We start from the raw sequence: 7746 nt of genomic DNA on the forward strand, positions 1-7746 counted from the left end.
TGCTATAATCTAGACAACTCAATAGTTAATTCGCAACTCTCGTCACAACGGATCCAACGCGCTCTCTCTCTCTCTCTCTCCCTCTCTCTCTCTTTCTCTCTCTCTCTCCCTCTCTCTCTCTTTCTCTCTCTCTCTCTCTCTTGCGGCTTTCACATTGGCCGAGCCACCCCTCACGACGATCATAGAAAGAAAGACAGAGAAAAAGAGGAAGACTCTCTCTCTGTCTCTCTCCTACACTCGCAAACACTCCTAGCCAGGTCACGTAGATTTTTTCTACGAAACTATTTAATTGAAGGACCGACGACATATTGATGGACCCGAGGACGCCTCGGCTCTCGCGACATTGTTTATGGTTTACCCGATATCTCTTAGGCCTTTTTGTCCACGATACTATACAATTATCAATGATCGTTATTTCGCAATAGGTATGTACTGTAAAGTGTTGTATGTGTACTTAAAGCCATTTTAAAAATTGCTAGAAATTCTGTTCTAATTCAGAGCAAAAGCTCGTTTAAACGATTTTTTAAAAAGCTGCTGTTATGTTGCAAAGATAGTTGCAAAAATTTTCTCAACTCATAGTTTAGGAAGCCTTGATTTAAAGGATTATAGAGGTTATTTGAAAGAAGAAAAACTCGCTTAATCAACGGAGATGTTAAAATAAATATATTTCGTATAGTTTACCTTAATTTTACTCTGTTGTGTTCTTTAGGCCATTTTTATCAACTCAATTATATATATTTTTATCTTTAGAAAATGTTTAAGTTTGTAGAAAAAGCATGAAAGAATTTTTTTATTTTTGCTTTAATTTTATGGCAAATTTTTTTTTGATTACAACATTGAACTTCGAAAAATAATAATAATTCGAAGATCATAGTAGGGTTAAGTACTTGTACCTTGCGGCAACATGTTAGTACATAATTTTAGTTGTTATATAGCTTTAGTTAGTATATAATTTTATTATTATAATTTTACGTGTAAAGTATATAATTTTAGTTGCTATTGTAGATTTCGAGACATTGAAAATGCGTTAGCGAAATCAGGTTTGGGTTAGATTTAGGTTGATATATTGGAAAAAATTTGTATTATAAATAGTGGATGAATGAAGCTGCTGGAAGCATACCAGTAGAAGATGATCCATTTTAAAATGCTGCTCTTGGAAATTTTGAAATTCCGAGCTCGTCGAATGTCTTTGAAAGAGAACGAACGCTAAAGAATACATGAGCAAATTCAAAATATAATTTAGTCAGTTAGTAGTTACTGTATACTCTAAAGGTTCTTCTTAAAGCTTTCTGTTACCGCTTTTGTAAAATTAGCAGTGTTGAGATTATTATCAAGATGTCTGGCTTTTTCTTATTTATATTTTTATGTTTCTTACTTGTGAATTGTGTGATAATTTGTGTGACTATTTAGATGGGAAATGTGATAAAAGGAATAATATCATTGGCAAGTTTACATGTTTATAACGGTTTCTATAAAAGTATTAAATATTTTATTTCTATAAAAATATAAAATTTATGTTTTGCGTTAAATTCTACGAGAAAAATTGTAAATTAACTCTTTTAATTGCAAAAACGCGATAGAAATACTGATGTCACCGTCAAATGTTCCACTTGCATAAAAATTTAGATACTCTGTTAGTTTCTGAATAGAATTTAATTGCATGGTTGACGTATGACGCTACGATATATAATGGCATACGACATTTCTATAAAACAATTTAATAAGATTCTAAAGTATTTTACAAAGCACGTAATTCTATGTTAAAAAGTGCTCGGATTCGTGTTAACATGACGGGCACATGCAAAGGACATATTCCGTAGAAAATTAAACTAAATTCTGACATCAAATGAATAGCATTTTAATTATATGTTGTGAAGGTCTCATTTATGTTGAAGCGACAGAAACGTGAAATGTCCTCTCTAGAACGCAGGAAGAAAAATACCAACTTCAACTGTATGTTTTCAAGAATATTCTTTGCTTTGAGATTCGGTCATATTTCATGAATATTTCCATAGGAATCTTTCGATGCAATATTGTGAAATTCTCAAAAGGAATCTGTAACCTACAATTTATAACTAATCAATTTACTACTATAATAAATTAGTAAATTATTGTGCAAGAAAAATATCCATCTTTCATTCCTTTTTCCATTTAAACGTACGCATTAAATGCCTTCATATTTGCTCACAAAGCAATAAATTACTAAAAATATTTCTACTACAAATTTCAAACGTACAGAAGTTTTAACATAACAAATTTCATAAAAGAAGTTCCAACTCGTGCCTTTTCCACAACTTTTCACGAAGCAAAGTTTATTAACCGTCCGAAACAAACTTATTTCTTTGAATCCACTAAAATATTTCTACTACAGTTTCCAAACATGTAAAAATCCTAACGTAATAAATTTCAACCAGAAACTTCCAACACGTGCCTTTTTCACGATATTCTATTAACTACGATTAATGCACCATTCAACACAAACTCATCTCTCTTTATAATTCTAAATTTACACTCTTTTTAAATTCACTAACAGTTTCACAGTCTCATGACCGTATCCTTAATCCACGTCTATTTTTTCCTACACTTTACAGCCACCCTGGAAGCTCGTAAATTTGTCAACCCCTATTTCCAGGACACCCGTTGCATGCACGCGGGTACAAGAGGATCGTCGCGCACGCGAGCACGCGTGTCGAGGATTGTAAAGCGAAAAGACGAACAGGTTATAAGGTCGCGTACGCCGTTTGCGTCACTGTTTGCAGACTTTGTTCTATCTCTTCTCCCCATTTCTCACCCCCTTTTCATCCCTCTCTGTTCCATGCGCCGTAATCCACCGGGACAAACTCTGTCGTCTATTACGCTGACGTAGTTTGAATTTTCATAGTTACCCTTTCGCGTGATTCCGCTCTCCTACGGGGATAGTCTGTATCCGATGGTCTACAGTCTATATAATCTAAAGTTTTGGGAAATTGTGAAAATCTACCGCTCGCTTAACCCACCTGTACCCGAAACCTACCATCAGCCGTTCGCTAGCAAATTGAATCCAGCCGATATTGTTCGTTTGCCGACTTTGATTCCACCAATACCGCCGCGATACCAGTCTCTCCATGATGCTTGCCGAGTTCGATAGGAAGCTTCATAATCGCCATTCGAGAATAGCTGTTGGAATTATCTTAAGTTAATTTGATTTTTTTTTCGTCGAAGGAAACATTTTGGAAATTTTATCGGTAGGGCCTTCGTTGGTTCTTCGAATCCTTTAGCTTCTCGAATTCTTTACATTGTTGAATTTTTTTGTTGAAGTTCTTTGAACCTAGTTCGAAAGCGGTTTTACATGATGTTCAGCGTTTGATAGAATCTTGCAAGAGAACAACAGTCGAAATTATTTCCGGTTAATTTGATCCCTTTTTTGACGAGAAAAGAAAAATAACTATATCGTTGGGACCTTGTTATCAGGATTTTAGTTCTCTTTGATCATTTTGTTTGAGCTATTCGAATTGCAATTCGGTCAAGTTTAATTCTTCAAACGAATGTCGATATCGTTTTCAGAAGACGTTCAACGTTCGATAGAAATCTACACCATTATTGCAAAAGACAAATATAGTAAACACGAATTTTGGTATTAGGATTTTTACAACTTTTTGTTCTTCTTCTGTTCTTGAATTCTGTTTTTACAAAACGTTTAGAATTTGACAGAAACCTTCGCAATTGCTATTAAAAAACGGATATCGAAATAATCTGATGAATCCTATTCAAACCAGCGACACCAAACTTCACTGACAGCATCTTTGATCGACAACAGCTTTAATCGACGGCGGTATTAATCGACAACAATAATGTTCGACACAGAGTTTAACCAATTAGTTACAGAAAGCTGGAGCAAAGTACGAGTTTAGTTTCGAATATTATATCAATGTGGGTTTTAGCTTTGTCCACGTAAAGAATACAATGTATCTCGATCATTATTGCTATCGGTTAATACTGTCGTCAGCTGAAACTATTATCAGTTAAAGTTGTCGTCGATGAAGTTGATGAATAGTTGTCGGTAAAAACAGTATCGGTGAAATCTGTATCGTTGATTTCAATGAGATCCAGTCTGGTGACTTTCAATTTTTTCTATATTTTGATAAAAGAGTAAAGAATATTGCTCTAATTTTGTTATCAGATTCATTCTAACTTCTTTAAATAGTTAAAATTCCGGTGTCATCTGATGTTTTTCATATTTTCCAATTATATCCCTTTTGCTCCATCGCGATAGCCCAGGTCATAGTAATTTTAAGTGTAATTTTCTTTAAATGAATTTTTTGTAGGATTTGTACAACTGTTGTGTTTTTATATATACGCATATAATACGGAGATAAGAGAAGTTCTTTAATTAAACAGTAATTCTACACCGTTAACTCGCAGTCACACTAAGCTTTTTAATGGTTACATATGTGGGAGTTAGCTGTTCAAGACTTAAATATTTTACTAAATAAAAACTTTTATCATTGTAACAATGTCTTTAATCTTTAATATTACGAAATCAGATAAAGGTTATATTACTAAATAATTCGCAGAATAAAGAAATGATTATATTATTTCTCAGTTATACAAAGTAGCTTCCTAGAAAAATTTGATACCATGAAAAGGAAATCATACGATGGAATGAAATGAATCGATATATCAATGTGCGAATACTTTCTACAGCCAGTGTAATAAACTCAGCCTTCGCGTTTCACCTACGCTGTCGCTAATCTTGTCTACTAATAACAAGGAATAATCAACCGCACTCATAACCGTGCAATATAGCTGCTGAACTCGATGCAAAGTTCGAAGAAAGAATCGTGGAACATCGAATATATATATATATATAGGAGCGACGATAAACTGAACAAGTTACGCGATGTATCGAGAATCGAGTTCCATTGGAACAAGTTGCCACGTGGAAAGGAGGGGACGGAATTGCCAGGAATCTTCATGCACGTGACGTGGCACGAAATCATCTTACAACGAAACTTCGTCGATATCTCGGACAAATTTCGTTTTTTGCTACCTTTTTTATTTTTGTATCGACCATACGATGAAATACTGTTACGAGGAGTTACGCGGTGAACACGGGCAATCCCTGTTCCAAGAATCTTCGTTGAATCGACGCACAGTGCGATGCGTAGTGGACAAAAATCGAAATGATCATTGTTTGATTTTGATCTTATGATTTGATAATTATTTTTTATTTGCTCTTATTGCCGGTCTGTAAGTAATTGATGTGAATGTAAACAGCAATTCCTTCAAAAAGTCGATAGTGAATTAGTAAAAGTCGTTTGTACATCACAATCTAATCACTTGAAAATTAGCTCGCTCATTCATTATAAATACATTCTTGTTTGTCAATTATGATTAATAATGCAAAATGCGGCGGGATTCGAAGTCGTCGTCGCACGCCGCGTTTACAGACGACTGGTTTCGTTTCCCTGGTTCCAATTGCAAGGGGCACGACACTTGCGCGGTCACGGAAAGTTCTGCAGTAGTAGGATAGCCCGAACTGCTGCTCTCTTCCTCTGGAACACGATCTGTGGCGTTTCGGGCGAACGTGGACGGCGCCGATTGTCCAGGCTCAGCGCGTTAATTTGCGCCTTCATTTAGTTTAGCCTGTCTTCCATTGCGTCCGAGACGCGGTTGTGTCGTTCGCAGCCCGCTGCCGCTCTTTCTGCGCTGTCTGCAGCGATCCGTCCCGTCCCAGGGCGGAATTCGTGTACCCGATCGGCCAACCGGGTTAGAGTTTCGGCTTTCGCCTCCTCCGTGGTGGCCAGGACCCGCTGCACATGAACCGGTAGTCGGCTCCTCGAAAGGGTATGACGAATTTCTTTAGATCCCGATAGAACTGGGATGGCATCATATCTCCCATGTGTTCGCCCTCTAGCAGCTTTCGCATTCTGGTGGAGTCCGAGCCAGCCAGTCTCTTAATAAGCTCCTTCTTCAGGAGTTCGTACTGCCACGTCTTCGGCGGATCAAACAGTATGTTTCGGACTAGCTGTATACTGTTCGGTAAGATTCGCGGCAGTGGTGTGAAATTTTGTCTTGTCGTTGATGATGCGCGTTGTCTCGAACGTTATAAAACCACAGCTCGATTCTTTAGGGCCAGAATTGCGGGGCACGGAATAATTGGTTTACGGAATAATTGGTTCACGGATTCCACTCTGTCCGCAGCATTCTTTGCGTGCACTTCCTTGTTGGCACTCGTCATTTCGAACTCTCGCGATTTACGATAACGATGTCTTTATGTGGCACTAACACGTTCATCTCTTTCGTTTTAGATCACGTCGGAGTCAGTAGGTAGTAGGATGTGTAAGGTGCCAAAGAAATACTTAGCGTTTTGTTTACTAGTGCGTTTATTAACTCGCTTAACGGCTTCGTTACAAATCTCGACTCGCGACTCGTACGGATGACAATTTATTATCGACTCTTCACGTACGCTTACGACTCTGTATTTCGACTACTCAATCACGATTCACGACCACTGTTACGTCACATGAGGTGGTTTGTTCCTTCTGTCGAGTCAATCAACAGAAGATATATCATCTCTGTCGTCAATACGAAAGGAGTCTCATGTCGTACTCGTTCGTAGTTGTCATGTCACATACGCAATCTTGCATTACATTGAAGTTGTTGGATCATTCAAATATATAATAACCTGTTAATAGCAGCGTTATCTTCAAGTTAACTACCCTTATCACGGACCAGATTCGCAGGCTGAAGAGGCACTACCCCCTAGACCTAAACGCCAGATTCAATTAGTTATCTAAATTAAGTAATATTTACTTATTGTAATACTAACTTATAAATTATACTTATCTATAATAACTTATTATAAATAATCAGCCATGTCACTGCGCCACGCCAGAAAAATTACTGAAAATTCTCAACGCGAGAATTGATTGTAATTGTAATAAATAAATAAAAAAAGAACTACCCTTATTATCCCACAAGAAATAAGGGATCGAACGATTCGTGGCGTCGATTAGTCAAATCGTAACGGGAACTTACGACTCCCGTTGGCGCGCTTCTTCGAGATCACGTCTCCCGCAAACGTCCGAAAGTACGATTGATCTCTTAATCCCTTTCTTTTCTTTTTGTCACCTCTCGATATCCGCACTATGCACGCGTTTGTTAGGCGTCCGCGTCCGTGGTCACGTACGCCTCCTGCCGAGTATTTGGCGGAAAGACCGTAGGAATATCAATGGCTCATTAGGCCTGTCGACACTTATGCTCCGTCGCTGCCTTGCTTATGTTTCATCGGTCTCTCGTAAATAGCCTGTCAACGGTGGTATACTATGTACCGACGAAACCATTGGAACGAGGGTTGTTCTTTGCTGTTGAGTGCCGCTACATATATATATATATATATGTCGGGTTTACATTAGAATTAGGGTTAGGGGCGTGAAACGAATCTTCGTTTGGGTTACACGTTGTCGCTATGCAATAGAGAAGACATTGACTACTGCAAATACGATTATTATAGAACCGGACAAGTAACCGCGGTAGTTAGGTACTCGAGAAACTAATGACAATGATCCTAGGTTCAATAACGAATCCGCGGTCGACGGGATGATAGATGAACGTACTCACAAAATCTAAGTCGGACGCGTAATATTCACTGTTCGTAAAGAGTTACTTTCATCAATGAGATCGCGAGAATGTCTTTCCCGTCCCGATGATGCCACAGAGGAAAACTATAATGGGGTGTGTCTAAGGACACGAGATCATAGAATT

The sequence above is a fragment of the Bombus impatiens genome, unplaced genomic scaffold, assembly GCF_000188095.3.
Source record: "Bombus impatiens unplaced genomic scaffold, BIMP_2.2 scf_0167, whole genome shotgun sequence".
In the NCBI taxonomy this organism is placed as follows: Eukaryota; Metazoa; Arthropoda; class Insecta; order Hymenoptera; family Apidae; genus Bombus; species Bombus impatiens.